This window comes from Aedes albopictus, chromosome 1 (assembly GCF_035046485.1).
Source record: "Aedes albopictus strain Foshan chromosome 1, AalbF5, whole genome shotgun sequence".
Lineage (NCBI taxonomy): Eukaryota > Metazoa > Arthropoda > Insecta > Diptera > Culicidae > Aedes > Aedes albopictus.
The window spans coordinates 176,174,731-176,191,583 of record NC_085136.1 but is presented as its reverse complement, the minus strand read 5'-3'; the positions used below and the strand labels follow the sequence as shown (position 1 = coordinate 176,191,583).

General features: G+C 42.1%; 1 protein-coding gene across 1 annotated transcript in view; it reads left to right on the top strand.

The window, feature by feature from the left end:
- LOC109426544 (RNA-binding protein pno1) overlaps positions 1-16,853 on the top strand; it is a 55,182-nt gene that overhangs the window by 19,060 nt on the left and 19,269 nt on the right. The window lies entirely within an intron of this gene.

Here is a 16,853-nt window from a genome sequence, read left to right as displayed (position 1 = left end):
TGGGATGACTCGCACTGCAGATCTCGCATGTCGCCTCGCTATTAGCTACGGGTGTAGCCATAGCGAACGACTTCGCCGGTGGGGGCTTCGAGGCGGACTTCAGGTTGGACTCCTTGATGGACGACGACTTCGGGTGGCTGGCTTCGCAGCGCTCCAACAACGAGCACCGCTCCTTCAGAAATATCACGGTGTCTTCGTAGGTCGGGATCTCTTTGTGGGGAATGGTGCCCTCCCACTGCTTCCTCGTCTCGGGGTCGAAAGCATCGGAAAGGACGACGACGACAAATCGCTCGGAAACACCGTTCAGGTTTTGCTTCAGCAGCTTCAATCCTTCGACGTGGCGGGTTACCTCGTTTAACAGATCTCTCATCTGCTTAGAGCATTCCTTACTCATCCGCTGCAGACCCAGCAAGCCATGGATATGGGATTCTACTGCCTTCCGCTCATCCTCGTACACGTCAAGCAGCAGCTCCCAGGCGTGTGTGAAATTTCCGTCATTGAGCGTTTTCGGGTCGATGATCTTCGCGGCGGAACCACCTGATAGTGCCCTATCAAGGTGATGCAGCTTGACCGCATCCGAATCCCTGGATCTGGCCATAATGTCGGAAAACACTTGCTGGAATCGAGGCCAATTCTCCGGCTTGCCATCAAACGACGGTATCGGAACGGGAAGCGGCTGCTGCTGCACTATAATCTGCGCCGGATGCGCACCGGACGCGGGCACTACAGCTGGAGCCGGAGGCGGCGGGGTAGCGGACAGGATCAGGGTTTCCACCATCATGGCAGTTTCGGTGTGCTGATCTTCGAACTGGAGATACATTGCATCGTTGTCGTCCAGCTTCTCCGGAGGCAGCAATGCGGTGATTTGGTGATGAAAATTGAGGTACTCTTGGAAGTGGGCCTCCAAATTCCGGGAATACACTTTCAGCTGCGCCAGGGTAAACTGCATGATGCCGGCATCCGAAACCTCTTCAATGGTTTTTCGGATCCGGGTCACTTTGGCCTTCGCTTGGCCACGGAGATGTATGAGCGTCTTCAGCTCGGCCATTTTGTCGCTAGCACTTTCTGGGGCGTGTGCTTCAGCGACATCACTTTTTTTCTTCAGCACTACGGGCTCACAAACACTAGTCACTACTATACTGTCTTTTCAAGTCCAATTCGGACACACACTACTCAACTGTCCTGTCCGAACTTGTTCGGACGTGTTCTAACTTCCACTTTTTCACTCGCGCGACTGTACTTTCGTGACGCGAACAACGCGGGATGAAAACTTCTCGACGCAATTTTCGTTCCTCCACCAGAGCTGTACTTCTAATGCACTTGGGAACGCACCGATGCTGCTATCCGGTTCGATTCAGGACCAAACAATGTGCGGTGCACACCGTGGGGGGTCCGGACGACGAAATGGGAACAACGACGGGGCAGTCAAATTCTGCAACTGGCCAACATCAAATCGGCGATGGAGCGATCAGATTGTCCATGTGCAATCAAGTCGGTGTCCACAAATGACTATCGTGGGTCGGATCAATTTGTGGATCGACCTGAGGGAACAAGAGCTGATCGCTTATCGTTCACTGATGCTCCAGAAGCAAGGAAAATTGACCGAATGAACAATTAGTTTGTCCGCGTGCAATCAAGCCGGTGTCCACAATTGATTACCGCGGGTCGGGTCAATTTGTGGATCGGCTTGAGGGAACAAGGTCTAATTGCTTCCTTGGGCTTGCTCAGGTGAGCGACGAACGGTGGACTGTACTTCGGCGATGGATGCAGTAGCAGCAATCGGTGGCTTGGTTCCGGCGGTGGACAACTCTGGACGACGCTCCTTGGTGGAAGAATGAAACACCGGTTTCGCTTGATTTCGGTTTATTCCTCTTGTTGTTACACGTTTGACGTTTAAAAAAATACTGATGCCCTTCGCGCGGTATGGGTTTCCTTATACAGTGACGATTCGTTCGTTGAGAGCTCGTTAGATGGGCTGTCTCGATGGTTGAATGTTCACTGGTTGGGGCAAAACCCAACTAAAAAGCACTGTCAATGTCAAAATAGATGTCAAAACGAGTTTGACGTCTGCCCGCCGTCGCATCACAGCTCCTGTATACAGAACGTTTGCGCAAGTATGTGAGTGTTCCGTGACGTATTTCTCGTCACTTGCGTGTGCTACAGCATTTTGATCAGTTGTCAGTTGCCTCAACGAACGAACACGATTCGCTAATCGGGGCGCAATCGTGACCCAACCAGCGAATCCGGACTGTATACAGGTAAATTCATCACTGTGTGTGTTGCAATTATGATGTATTGACTCCTCCCACTGCCATAGGAACGCAAACATACAAACAGATACATGAAAAATCGGTAGGCAACTAGATGGGAGGAATCTTCTAGAATGTAATACATGTGGATGGATGTCTGACTGAACATTTTGTTTTGCAAGTTTGGCTTTACTTTTCGATATGGGGAAAGGTATTGGCATTTCATTAACTTAAAAACTAGGTTTACAAAACAGGGGGAAAGTGGGGTAAAACAGAAAGGGGAAAGTGGGGTGAAACAGAAAGGGGATAGTGGGGCAAATTGGCAACATTAAAAAAAAATATTCGTACAAAAAAAAACAAACGTTCGGAACCGAACAAGGTCTTTAGGCCCAAAAGGTCTTTAGGCCCAAAAGGTCTTTAGGCCCAAAAGGTCTTTCAAACTCGAAAGCTGAATCCTAACTAGATCTTCGACAACATTCGCGTGAGCATAATTAAAGTATACTGTACAGTACACTACTTTTCCAAATACTCGTTGATGCCGTTGGGGTTCTCTTCAATAGTATGTTGAGCACATATCCTTGACGACTGCCTCACTCATCAGCAATTGATTCACTTCATTTAGTTTCATTTACCTACACTCGATCTTCAAGGTTTTATCAAATAATTGTAACACTGATCACTTTATAAGTTCCACAGCATTCCATTTCCACCGGAATTGGTAGATGACATCTACCACTCTAACCGATTCCTTCTAGGATGAGCTTTTACTTCCTCCAACACAACGCTACGGAAACTCCCTTTCGAGGCGAGTTTCTCTACCCAACTGCCACCGAATTCAATTGTTGTTACGGTAGCTCCTTTTTGGCCATGTAACCTTAGGACTAAGGTTGGGTAGACCATATCCTTTCGATTGAGTTGATATCCTCGTCTAAATACCTTAACTTTTCTCCGCTGCCAAACCTGGCAGAATGTATTTATTTGTTTCTTTACGACCACCGGACCCGACAGATCGTATCTGCCGCTACGGTTGCTCTTTTATAAGGTGAGCATTCTTGGCGCTGGACCTAACGGATCGACGCGTTGCTTCAGCAGCTCCCTTCGAAAGGCGAGTCTTTTGACAACTACCGGACCCAACAGTTCGAAACTGCCGCTTCGGTTGCTCCCTTCTGTTGAAATATTTGGGCCAGCCTAATATATGTTGCGATGTTTATCATCATTGCCCTGCGCCGACCCTACCTAATGTATGTATGCTTGTTATTGTTTATACATTGTTTGATGTTATTTTTAAATAAACCGACCGCCGCGACGTGCACACGCATCTCTGTGTTTGCTCCGTGTTTCTCCGCCGTTACGCGTACCGAAAGTTCCCCCGGTGATTTGTCGGTGCCCCTGGGTAGCTCAGTGGTCCTTTGAGGACAGTGTTGGCCCTTAGTGTAATATAATCCAACAGGTAATGGGCCCAGTTGGTGCGGTAGAACCGAAAAGTGCTCGGAACAGTCGCGAAGTGTAAAATCATCCCGCGGATGATTCCTTCTGTGTGGTGCTGGTCGGTGGGAGAGCTAATTAATTTGGCTCGTTCGGTTGCAATCAGCTGCTGTGTGGAAGAACAGCTGTGACCGGGACAGACTCAGTGAAAAAGTGGTCGGCGGAATAATTGCCCGTTTTGCAAGGGCGACGCCCAGAACGAGTTGGAAAGTGCCGGTGAGACTTTGTGGTGCACCATTTTGTCCCGCTGCCGAGAAGAAAAGAAGATTGCTTTGTGAAAGTGCCATTCTGTGCAGGAAATCGTTGCCGTAGCCGTGGTGGTCGAACGTAAAACGAACGTTTGTGACGGAGTCTGTGTGTACCGCCGTCGGGTACGTTCGCGAAACGAACAATTTTCGAGATGGCTGAAAAAATTTTTATTTCTCGTCTGGATAATAAAAATTACCAGACGTGGAAGGTGAAAATGGAGACGCTATTAATCAGTGTCGATCTGTGGCATGCGGTTTCAGAAGCAAAACCGGTGCCGGTGACTGCGGCGTGGTCCAAAGATGACCAGAAGGCAAAAGCCTTAATCGTGTTAAATGTGGAAGATAATCAGTTGCCGCTAGTGAAAGACTTGAAGTCTGCGGCGGAAGTGTGGGAACGTTTGAAGAAGTACCACGAAAAGGCTACGGTGACGTCGCGAGTGTCGCTTCTGAAGAAACTTTGTGGTCTGAACTATGAAGATGGAACAGATGTGGAGAAGCATCTGTTCGAGATCGAAGAGTTGTTCGATCGGCTTTCGTGTGCGGGGCAGAAGATCGAGGAATCGCTACAAGTGGCGATGGTGTACCGGAGTCTGCCGGAATCCTACAACGGACTGGTGACGGCCTTGGAGAGCCGTCCGGACGCCGACCAGTCGCTAGAATTTGTGAAGCAGCGGCTGATGGACGAGTACCACCGACGGGTGGAGAAGCGGCAAGGAACGTCCGAGGAGCGCCACGACCGGGCACTGAAAGTGAACGGAAGCAGACGAAACGGACGAGTGCGGCAGCGTGTGTGCTACAACTGCCGGAAACCGGGCCACTTCCGGAGAGAGTGCCCAATGCTTCGTGAAGAAGAAAGAAGAGATCCGGAAGTGAAGAAGACGGTGGCGAAGAAAAACCCGGGAATTTGTTTCGGCGTGGGAGGTCAGCGGAAACGGAACAGCTGGTACGTGGATAGTGGCTGCTCGAGCCACATGACAAGTGACCGAAAGTTCCCCCGGTGATTTGTCGGTGCCCCTGGGTAGCTCAGTGGTCCTTTGAGGACAGTGTTGGCCCTTAGTGTAATATAATCCAACACCTTCTAGGTGAGCATTATCTCGCTAGACCCAACTGAATCCGTCGCTTCAGCAGCTCCCTTCGAAAGGCAAGCTTTTTACGACTACCGGACCCGACAGTTTCGAAACTGCCGCTTCGGTTGCCTCCTTCTTACGGAGGCATTTTATCGCTGGACCCGATGGATCAAATCCATCGCTTCAGCATCTAGCTCCCTCTTACGGCAGCTTTCCTTTTCGCCTGCACCGGCCAGATTTTCATCCGCCGGTGAGGCACCTTGCCCTTTTCTGTCTGACCCGATCAGATACTATCCGTCGGGATCAGACAGTATATACTTACCATTGATAATTATTATTCCAAACTAAATTCCAATCTACTTCGATTTTCTACGCTGGCTGGGTTCTTGTTGGTGGTCGCCAATGTGGTATTTTGGGATCCTCACTTCTTGACAGGTTGACTAATAATGGCTCTTCAAACATCACGGCCTACTAGGCAGTATTATAAATCACCACAGGCCGAAAAGGTCTTTAGGCCGAAAAGGTCTTTAGGCCGAAAAGGTCTTTAGGCCGAAAAGGTCTTTAGGCCAAAAAGGTCTTTAGGCCGAAAAGGTCTTTAGGCCGAAAAGGTCTTTAGGCCGAAAAGGTCTTTAGGCCGAAAAGGTCTTTAGGCCGAAAAGGTCTTTAGGCCGAAAAGGTCTTTAGGCCGAAAAGGTCTTTAGGCCGAAAAGGTCTTTAGGCCGAAAAGGTCTTTAGGCCGAAAAGGTCTTTAGGCCGAAAAGGTCTTTAGGCCGAAAAGGTCTTTAGGCCGAAAAGGTCTTTAGGCCGAAAAGGTCTTTAGGCCGAAAAGGTCTTTAGGCCGAAAAGGTCTTTAGGCCGAAAAGGTCTTTAGGCCGAAAAGGTCTTTAGGCCGAAAAGGTCTTTAGGCCGAAAAGGTCTTTAGGCCGAAAAGGTCTTTAGGCCGAAAAGGTCTTTAGGCCGAAAAGGTCTTTAGGCCGAAAAGGTCTTTAGGCCGAAAAGGTCTTTAGGCCGAAAAGGTCTTTAGGCCGAAAAGGTCTTTAGGCCGAAAAGGTCTTTAGGCCCAAAAGGTCTTTAGGCCCAAAAGGTCTTTAGGCCCAAAAGGTCTTTAGGCCCAAAAGGTCTTTAGGCCCAAAAGGTCTTTAGGCCCAAAAGGTCTTTAGGCCCAAAAGGTCTTTAGGCCCAAAAGGTCTTTAGGCCCAAAAGGTCTTTAGGCCCAAAAGGTCTTTAGGCCCAAATGGTATTTTGACCGGGTCTTGGCGAAATGACCTTGTTCTTAGACGTGTGCGCCGCCGTGCCGCGCCGCCGTCGCCGACGATTTTTCCACGCCGCCGCCGCCAGTTAAATTGACCCGGCGCGCCGCTGTTCATATTTTTCCATGCCGCCGAACAAAATTTCCCACGCCGATGAGAAAACGACAAAAATTTGTATTTACCAACGCTTTACGAACCACCTATTTAAACCTGATTGCAATTTTTGAACAGTATCTATTGTGTTTTCTTCTGTATATTAGATGCACTCTTAGAAAAAATCATGTAAATTTATGTTCTCTTGGATGCACATAAAAGGAGCGGCCCGTTTCACTCAAATTTACGTCTTCCAGCACGAATAAAGTCGAGCTAGCAATCACTAGAACCGAATCGACAGGTAAAACATGAAAGTAAAATACATTGTAAAACGTTGACCTAGATTCGAACACCGGTCTTCTGATTGAGAGGCAACCACTATACCTCTCGGCTGTATCACCGAGTTGAAAGATTGATGATAAATGTAAAACTGTTGCTACGTACCTGGTCAGATAGGTTTGTTGACATTTTGTGCAACCAACTCGAGCATACATGATGGATGTAAAATTGATTCAAATTTGCCATTCAGTCATAGAATGTTTACGTACGTTGATGGTTTACGTCACGTGTAAATTCCTATTTTTTTAGGAGTGTGTATTTTTCTGAAGTTCTACTTTAGTGATTTCTAACAGCAATACTTTGAATATCCTCACTTATATAATTTTACGTACAAAGTGAGTCTCTTTTGTAAACCATAACGAATAATCAACAAAATTCTTGGCGGTGATCTAATTAGGTTCACATACATATCCTCCTACAAATTCTTTGTTTATCTCTTGGAAGATTTTCATGGCAATTTACGAAAGACATTCTTGGAAGCATATATTGCATGCAATCTTCAGAAACTCCTTAAGAGGACCCTCCAGAAATTTCACTATGATTTCTTCTGAAAAAAACTCCATGCTTAAGAAACTCCAGATTATTTCAGTCATTTCTCCGGGGATTCTTTCAGAAAACCACCCGTGGATTCCTGACATTGTAACAGGGATTTAGGCTGATACAAATTTCGATTTTCTCTTATGTCACCGCCCCCCTGGAAAATTTTGGTCGAAATTCAACATTTTGAGGGGGGACACCAATAAATTATTCAAGAAATTTTAAAATTTTAAGGTGAAATTAGAGTTGCACAGAAAATTCCTTAACAAATCCGATGAGTTTATAGATTTTGCCGAATTGTTTGGGTATTTCTTCGTCAAATACATTTATTATTTATTGTCCTCCCCCTTAGCGAGCAAACGAGTATTGTGACAAAAGAAGAAAGTGGGATTTGTTACGGCCTTATTTTTTGAAAATAAATAGTCCAGAATTCTTTCAGGATTTTTCTCCAAGGATTCTTCAAAAAAAATCTTATGTTTCTTCAGAAATATTTTTCAGTTCCTCCATAATTTTTTCTAAGAATTTCTATGGAGATCCTCTTGAAATGGCGCCATTGATTTATTAGAAATTCCATAAATAAGGTCACGCAAAAATGTCCATTTTCAACACCACACACCTCCCCCCTTCCCTTCTAAGGCACTTTTTTGTGAAGAACTCCTCTGAAATTATCACATTCTTCAGAACTATTCTTCGGAACTACATTCTTGGAATTATATTTACACAGTTATCCCAGGGCTCTTTCAAACATTCCTCTATTGGCGATCAAATGTGAGGTTAAAAGTAACGCAAAATTTTCAACTTTGGAAGCAAAAATAACATATTTCTGGCCAATACATTGCATGAAAGTTAGGAGATTCTGCAATAATTTCACTTTTCTTCCATTTGTAACATTAGTAATTCAGTCTAGGGTCGGTAATTTACTGTTTTAGAAGCGCCACCTGCGCAATTTAGCTTTGCGTTTGATGGTCAATCGGATACTCCGAAAATTCTTGTTTATGAATTACTCCGGGTATTCCTTCATGTATTTCACCAGTAATTGCTCCTGAAATTCTTCCATGAATACCATTAAGAATTTTTCTTCGAATTCTATAAGAAATTTAGAAATATCTTCAATAACAATTTCTAGAAAGTTTTACATATATTCCTTTGGAAATTTCTAGGAACCTTTACAGAACTTAGAGTATTTCTCCAAACATTCTTTCAGGGGTTCTTTTAAAACTATGTTTATGAATTCCTGCGGGAATTCTTTCATAACATACTCCATGAATTTTATTAAAAGATTTGTCTCGGAATTTTTCTAAATATGTTTTAGAAATCCTTGTAGGAATTCCACCGAAGGTTTCTCTAGGGAGAGTTTCCTGAAATTTCTTTAGTAACTCTATCTAGAATTATTTCAGAAAATTCCTTGGGATTCTTTCACATAATCTTCAGGAATTAGATAAACAATTTATTCAAAAATTCCTCCAAGGATTCTTTCAGAAATTCCTCCATGGATTCCATCTAAAGCCTACTAAAGAATCCCTCTGAAATATCACTTCAGTAGCTTAATGATTTTTTTATGAATATCAGTAAAAGATTACCTCAAACATTTTTCAATGATTTTCTTCCAAGGAATCCTTTGGAAAATATTGTCAGGGGTTACCGTAGAAATGCCTAGAAGGTTTCTCTTTGGAATGCCTCCTGCGAATCTTTCAGAAATATTTCCTGGGCTTCCTTTTGAGATTCCTCCGGAAGTTCTTTGAGATATTACTCCACATATATTTACAGAAATATGTTATTAAATTTCATAAAACATGTAGGAGTTATTCTTGGAGGTTTATCTGAAAGAATTAACTCCTGAGATGGTTTTGGAGAAATTTCTAGAAAAATTTAATGATAATTTTTTGGAATAATTTAAGGAAAAAAATCTTGGATTAGTTTCTGATAAAATCACTTAAGACATTGTTAAAGGACATCCTTGAGGAATTAAATCATGAAGAAGTTTCCGGAAAAATCTTTGAAACAATTCATTTAGAATTTGTGCAAAAATTGCAGACAAAGGTACTAAAAGAATTCTTAAAAAAATCCCCTTATGAATTGTTGAAGGATGATTTGTAACTGGAAGAACTCCTGGACATACTTTTGGATTCTTAAAAATAAAATCTTGCAGAAATATCCTGGAAAACTGGAGAATGCTGTGCAGTAATTCCAAGACGAGATATTATTAAGATAGTCCTGGAGAAATGTCAAGAAATAAATCCTGAAGTGATTTCTCAAGGAACTCCTGAAAGATTCTTTGGAGGGATTTTTCAAGGGTCGCTGGAAAAATTCTGAAAAAAAAAATCATGAAGGATTATAAATCTCTAGAGAAGTTTTCTATCCCAAACGTGGAGGAATATCTGAGGATCTTACAGGAAGCCCCCTGGAGGAACTTCCAGAAGAATCTATTGAGAGTTTTTTTGTCGGAGGAATTCCTGAAGAAACGGATGAAAGAATCCTTCGAGGAATTCCTAAAATAGTTATTTATGCAACAAGTTGCAAAATGATGTTTTTTTCAGCACGAGTCGTACGTTTATCCAACGAGGCTTGCCGAGTTGGATAAATACGACGAGTGCTGAAAAAATCGAGTTTTGCAACGAGTTGCATACAAAGTTTTTTGTGATTGCAAAAAATACCCCATCAGTATTGCGACATTTGCACCCATTTAGACTCGGCCGAAATTCATTATCATCACAGTCGAATTTCGCACACGACTTCGCAGCGGTTAGCATGCACAAGTTCGGTTGAGTTCGTGACAGTGGCGTCGGATGCACGACAGGTAAACAAAATAAGTTTGATTAGTGTAAAATTTCGCGGAGAAATGATGATTCACTGGATTCTCAAATTATCACAGTAGTCTAAACATTGATGAGAAACCCAATATAATCTTTTCTTGCTACACGAACATGTATCAAGAGCAACCACGTGCCACCATTCATACGCGTTAGCGTAGTGCTTTTGTTCGATCAGGTAGGCTATGAAAGGGTAGGTGTCAGAAATTTGCAAGCTCCCGTCGTCGTCATACCGCAGCATGGGCAAGAGTAAAAGTAGTTTCAGCTGCTGTTTCTACGCCGATCTGCTGCAGTCCTAATCAGAACCTCAAAAGTCCTAATTCGGATTCGAGCTGCTCAGAGGATGTAGATGCAGCAGCTGTGTCTACGGTAGCCGCGAAAGTTATCGAAAAGTAGGTTCTGGCAAAGATGCCGAAAAGTGCTACTTTTCAGCACTCTTAAGAGTGCCGAAAAGTAGTACTTTTCGGCACTTTTGTTTTAGTGAAGAAAAGTAGGCCGTTTCATCAATGTAACCGCGAGTGAAAAGTAGGGGAAAACACAACGCAATTACAAAAAAGAACCTTAACAGAACTCCAAAAAAAATCAGATATTACCATGACAGCAGTGATTTAAAATGAGTTTTAGAAAAACTATCCCAAGAAAAGACGTGCGACGTTGTGAATTTCTATCGAGATGAATCATTTATAAATTTCCTGGTAAACATGCTCAAGGATTCTCTCTAAAATTTATAGCATAATTCTTGCAAAGAATTATTGAAATCTCTGATATACATACATTTACACAAGCGTTTACACCTTTCACGCAAAGAAGACGATTGTACTTAAGCAAGAAACAAATTATTCTGTATTACCGTTTTTTAGCATTTCATTAAATATGGTTACGCCGATTACGCCGCCGCCGCCGAATAGGGCAAACGGCGTGGCGCCGGCGTCGCCGCCGCCGCTGCCTCAAATTACTATAACCGCCGCCGCCGGTGAAAACTGCTTCGGCGCACGTTCTATACTTGAATAATTCAGCCCTAACGTCCTTTTCGGCCTAATGAATTTTAATTTTTCGGCCTAATGATATTTTCGGCGTAATGAAATGTTCGGCCTAATGGCCTATTTTGTCTAATGACCAAGAAAGCATACAATTGAGTAAGCTTTTGTAATAATTATAAATGCCAAGAAATATGTACATATCAGTGAAATAAAATATGTTTAGAAATACAGCTTAAGTTTTCAAAACATTCTGCACCATGCCTTCCTCTGCTTGTATGGGTCATATGAATAGGAACCCCAGCAAAGATTGGGAGTGATTTTCCATTAGAGGCTTCATGCTTCATGTATCTTTATTTGAATATGAAGGGTCAGAATGCCGTTTTTTTATTTGTAAATTTTAACTTAGGCTAATTCTTCACACAGAATGCCGTTGTTACGGTTCTATATTCATCCTATTCGAAAACAAGCAGTTACGGTACTATGTTTACTTTTAATGCAAATAATAATAAGAGTATAATGCTTTTGGTCTCTATTATTTCTTTTAGATATACACAGAAAGCCGCTTATCTACGACACAACTTACTAAGAACAGCTTACCCAAGAATTCACTTACTCATCAAGTCTCTGAGCGTCTAGGTCACTTGTTTATCAAGTTACTCAATAACTCATTAACACATTCATTCAAAACAGTCACTCACTTACCCAGCAACTCATTAATAAACCAACTCACTTATCAAATCACTCGTTTATCATCTTAATCATTTACTCATCAACCCACACACTTACAAAATTTCGCTCACCAAGTCACACTCTTCAATTCACTTACTCGGCTGATCTCTCATAAATTGAAATATTGATTGCTTGTTCAGTCCCTCCGGCAGTTCGTCTTCGATTTGTGTTTAACCCAAAAGTGTTCTTTTTATTTTTTAAATAGGCGATAACTAAGCCACTCACTTACCGACACACTAATTCAATCAAATTATTGGGATAACATATTGAAATAAAAAAGTGAAACTCATCAACTCACTTACCAACAATATTTCAAGCTTGCTTAAATTCTAAAAATTTTCACATACACCAGTCATTCAATTCAGCAACCTCTTTGTCATTATTTTGGATCGGCTGCGTCATGCTTCACGACATTTGAGCCTATTAGTTAAGTTAAAATGTTTATGTTTGGTTTATGAGCTCAACGCGCATTGCAGCAAAATTTGAATTAAGATTGAAACTGCAAGTTGCGAAGAAATAACAGTTTTTTTTTAACTGGAAAACAAGTTTCGTTCCAGCTGGAGCGTAATGCCAACATAAAAGAAGAGTTTATATCATACATTATTGAAATAGCCATGCTATTAGGTGAAGTAAGTTACTAAAAATGCTAAATGTATCGGTTTTACTTAAACATTTTTTAGTGGGACTGTTATGCGTAGAATTTCAGTTGTGGAACAGACATGCGTAGAAATTCAACAGTGGGACAATTTGACTTGGCATGCTTTTCATTGAGTCTTCGAACAAAGTATGATACTTTTTGATGTTATATGAAAATATACGTATAAATAGAGCGCCTGGTGCAAAAAAGTCAACATCGTCCAAAAGTAACATGGGACAACTATGCTTATAACGGCAGTATGGTAGGATGGTTTTCTTTAATTTGGACCGATGCCGATAGTGCTAGGGATGTGGACTAAATACAACTTTCAAAGATAAAAAAAAACAGTACTAAAATGAGGGTCAACAAGAATGGACATAACGAACACATCGACTAACAGATCATAGGCTCACCAAAGATTACTGAATTATGTGGAACAACATAAATTTGAACAATAGGGGTAGGCGGGGCATTATGGACACCCGGGGCAGAATGGACACCCTCAGTATTTTGAAATATGCGAACTTTTCTTAACTTTTAATGAATGGAGAATATAGTCCATTTGTCTAAAACGTAGTTTCAGGAAATAAACATTCGAAATTAAAATTATACTTGATTTTACACGAAAAAGTTGCGTCCTTCGTTTTTTGTGCATTAAAATTATAATTTTCACACCATCTAAAATAAGATTTAGTGATTAATTTATTGCAGGTCGATTAAAACCTGATATTTCTAGAACACATCAAGTAGTTATGCTGTATCTACATGCTTAACATGTTTATATTTTCTTCTTTATTATATCAAAAATCAAGTTTGGAAATATCTTCTGCTGCTGGGGCAAAATGGACACTCACCTTTTTGAAAGAAGCGGCAAGGGAAAAATATAACCTAAATCACAAACCAATCAAATTCTTCGATTTCAGTATATTTTCGGTTAAATGTTCACTATAGTAGACATAGGGTGAAACCAATTGGTCAAAAAACGACAGCAGTGGAAAATAATTGTTCTAGACACAGCTGTACATTAGAGTGGGTCATCGTTTACATGGAAAAGTGAAAAATTCAATGGTATCCCATCAGATCAAAACTTTTTTGATACCATTTCAGGACCCAAATAAGTGTGCAAAATTTGAGCACGATCGGTTATGTCTACGTTTTGCGCATCGCGATTGAAGTTTATATAAGGTTTTACATGGGAATACACACTTTTTTGCATTTCTCTCATAACAAGCACGAATTTTTCTAAAACCGTGTAACTGTTAAAATGAAATCATAGCCTAGGGTGACCTGAAAAACTTTGTCGAAGACCGCGAAGTGATCTGATGCTTATGAAAAAAAGTTATAGCGTTGGCATTGCTTGGTGAAACAGCATGATTTTGTTGCTATTGTTATTCCTTTACATGTTAAAACATAAACACATGCACGCGGTTCGTTGGTTATAACTATTTTCACAAGCATCGGATCGCTTTGCGGTCTTCAACAAAGTTCTTCAGAACATCCTAGGCTATCAATTTACAGTATCGGTTAAAAAGTTTCAGACAAACTTTTTCAACTTATGACTAAAATGCAAAAAAGTATGCTTTCCCATATAAAATCCCATACAAATTTCAATTGCAATGCGCAAAGTGTAGACGCAACCGATCGTGCTTAAATTTTGCACAGATACTCAGGACCCGAAACGGAACCAAAAAAGCTTTGATCTGAGAAAACGCTTCCGATGACCCACACTACTGTACATGCCGACAAAAACGAAGCTTTATCCAAAAAAGCCTGAATTTAAATTAACTGAACAAAAATGAACTACTTCGGCGTATTATTCCTCCATAATAGTTGTTTTGTAATGAAAAGACTTTATAGGTGTAAATAATGTACGATATTCGTAAAAGTCTCATGGTGTCCATATTGCCCCATGGGGGTGTTCATTCTGCCCCGTATGCTTAAAGACGGTCATGAAAAACTAACATTTTTCAAAACATTTTTTGAAGTGGATAAATCATTTTTCTTCGTGAGCATTCTTATGAAATAGATTCTAAATAGGCTTTAAAAGGATACATATATCAAAAAACTAAACTTTTTTGACATCTTGCCAGGTAAAGTTGGCAAAAACCTTAGGGTGTCCATATTGCCCCGCCTACCCCTAACATTCATCAAAACTTGACATGACAAAACACATACAAAATCGACCATATGACAATAAACCGAAACTTTCACACCTTCTACCGTAACCTTCTGAGTCAGTACACAACAGTGTCTTACTGGACGACATGTTCCGTGCACGGCTGGTGAACTGCTTCTGAAGGATTACGTTCCCTGTTCTATCCAAAGGCCTAGTGAACTGTCGTTGTCCGTGCAAACGCGAGAGGATTGTGCGAACAATGATGGGAGAGGTTTCTACGTCCGTCGGCCTGCCGCTAGGAACCTTTCAAAAAAAAAAAGAAAAGGAATGGTCCCCGATTATTTGCGGTCGTCAGCCATTCCAACGACTCTCCGGTTACTGATCGATAAATTGTACGAACGCTTCCTGATTATTTGCAGTTGCCTGGCTTTCCGGTCGCTAATCATTCTGGTTGTTGCTCGATCCACCGATAGCTTCTTTCGGATTGACTTTCGGCCGCACCCCTGCAAAACTCTGGTTTTGCACTAGCCGATGTGCGACCGCACTATGGTTACTGCCCATACCGGCCACTCCTTGATGCCACTTCAGAAACTCTCTGGCTTGACTACTCTCTACGACCGCGGCTCATTCTCCAATTAGGGGTCATGCACAAATTACGTCACGCTTTTAGGGGGGAGGGGGGATTTTACAGAACGTGACGACCCATACAAAAAATAATGAGGTCCCATACAAAAAGTGTGACATAGGGGGGGAGGGGGGTTTGAAAAAGGTCGATTTTTGCGTGACATAATTTGTATATCACCCCTTAACGACAGTTCTTTTTCTTCCGCATAATAAACCGCTGTTTAAGTTGACTCAGCTTAATTACTCCTGCTAAGTTAGAACTATCCCACGGAAAACTCCCCCCTGCTTAACACCCTGGGACCCGGGAGGCATAAAATTGAACTACGTTACGTAACGCTAGGTTGTGCTTAACGACTATCAAACAGTGCTCCGAAATATCATCTATTTTCTGTGGAATGCATCATCGTAAATCCGCAGTTCTTCGGCGACCATAAGGATTATCAAGGCAGCTGGGGTTCCGCTCCATTCGTCGTGGGACCGAATCCCAAAAACGATCATTTTGAGGTATATCAATATTTCACATAGAGATTCCACAACAAAAATCTGTGACGCCATCGCTCCGTCAATCTGCTAATGAAGTCTTTCGCAGACGTTATCAGAGTTCTGTAACGGTATATAACAAATTTTACTATATCGTACATCATTGTGTACAAATGTCTAACGACGATAATGCAAGTGTGTGCATTGTTTGTAACATTATCGAAAACAATCCGTCACGAGTCATCGAGTGTTTACATTGTTCTAGATGTGTTCACTTCAGCTGCAGAAAAATATTTGGTAATGCGGTGGCCAAAGCAAGGAAGAAGCCTTTTTTTCTGCTCAGACGAGTGCTTGAACGTCTCCTCAAAAGCCACGCATCCCCAAAATAAATTATGCAAACATTTTCGATGAACTCCGCAAGCTAGGTAATGCAATACGTGAAGCAAGACAGGAATCGGTCGATATGCGAGGCGTTTTTCAACAAGTGCAGCTGCAGCTTAACACCCTGCTAGAGACAAGTAAGCAAATCGAAAAATCACAAATGTTTCTCAGTGAACAATTTGATTCCATTAAGGACAGACTTGTTAGAATCCCAAGATGGCCGCCACAATGGCCGACTTTGGCACCTACTCACAATTTCGAGGGCACAAATCTCTTCGTAAACAAAACCAGCGAATTTGATCTTCTTATTTTAAGCTTATTACAAGTGAGCAAGAGCAGAATAATAAAATGCATTGTTGTTTGAAGCTTGCTTCTTGAGATTTGTGCGTTTTAAGTTCTCATGCACTCTTGAAGCGGGATTTCAAGACGTTTGTCCTTAAAGCTGAACTCGACGTGACGAGAAAGGAGATTGGAGTCCTTAAACGGAAGACTGACACCGTAGTTGGTGACGTCGCTGAGTGGCGTCCAAGCATGAGGCGCTGGTTTCCAGGGTTGAGCTCCTCGAAATGGATTCGGACATGAAACATCGATTGCTGATTGCAACACACGCAGTTATCTTGGGAGTACCACTGCGAGAAAATGAAGACCTTGGGGTGATCATGAATAAAATATGCAGATCCATTCGCTACCCTATCAACAACGAGTCTCTCGTTTCGGTCAAACGACTACATACTAACACTGCAGCCAGCTATTCACCACCGATTGTGGTCGTTTTCAAGTCCGAACAGGTCAAGAACAAGTTCTTGGAGTGCAAGCGTGTTCATGGTT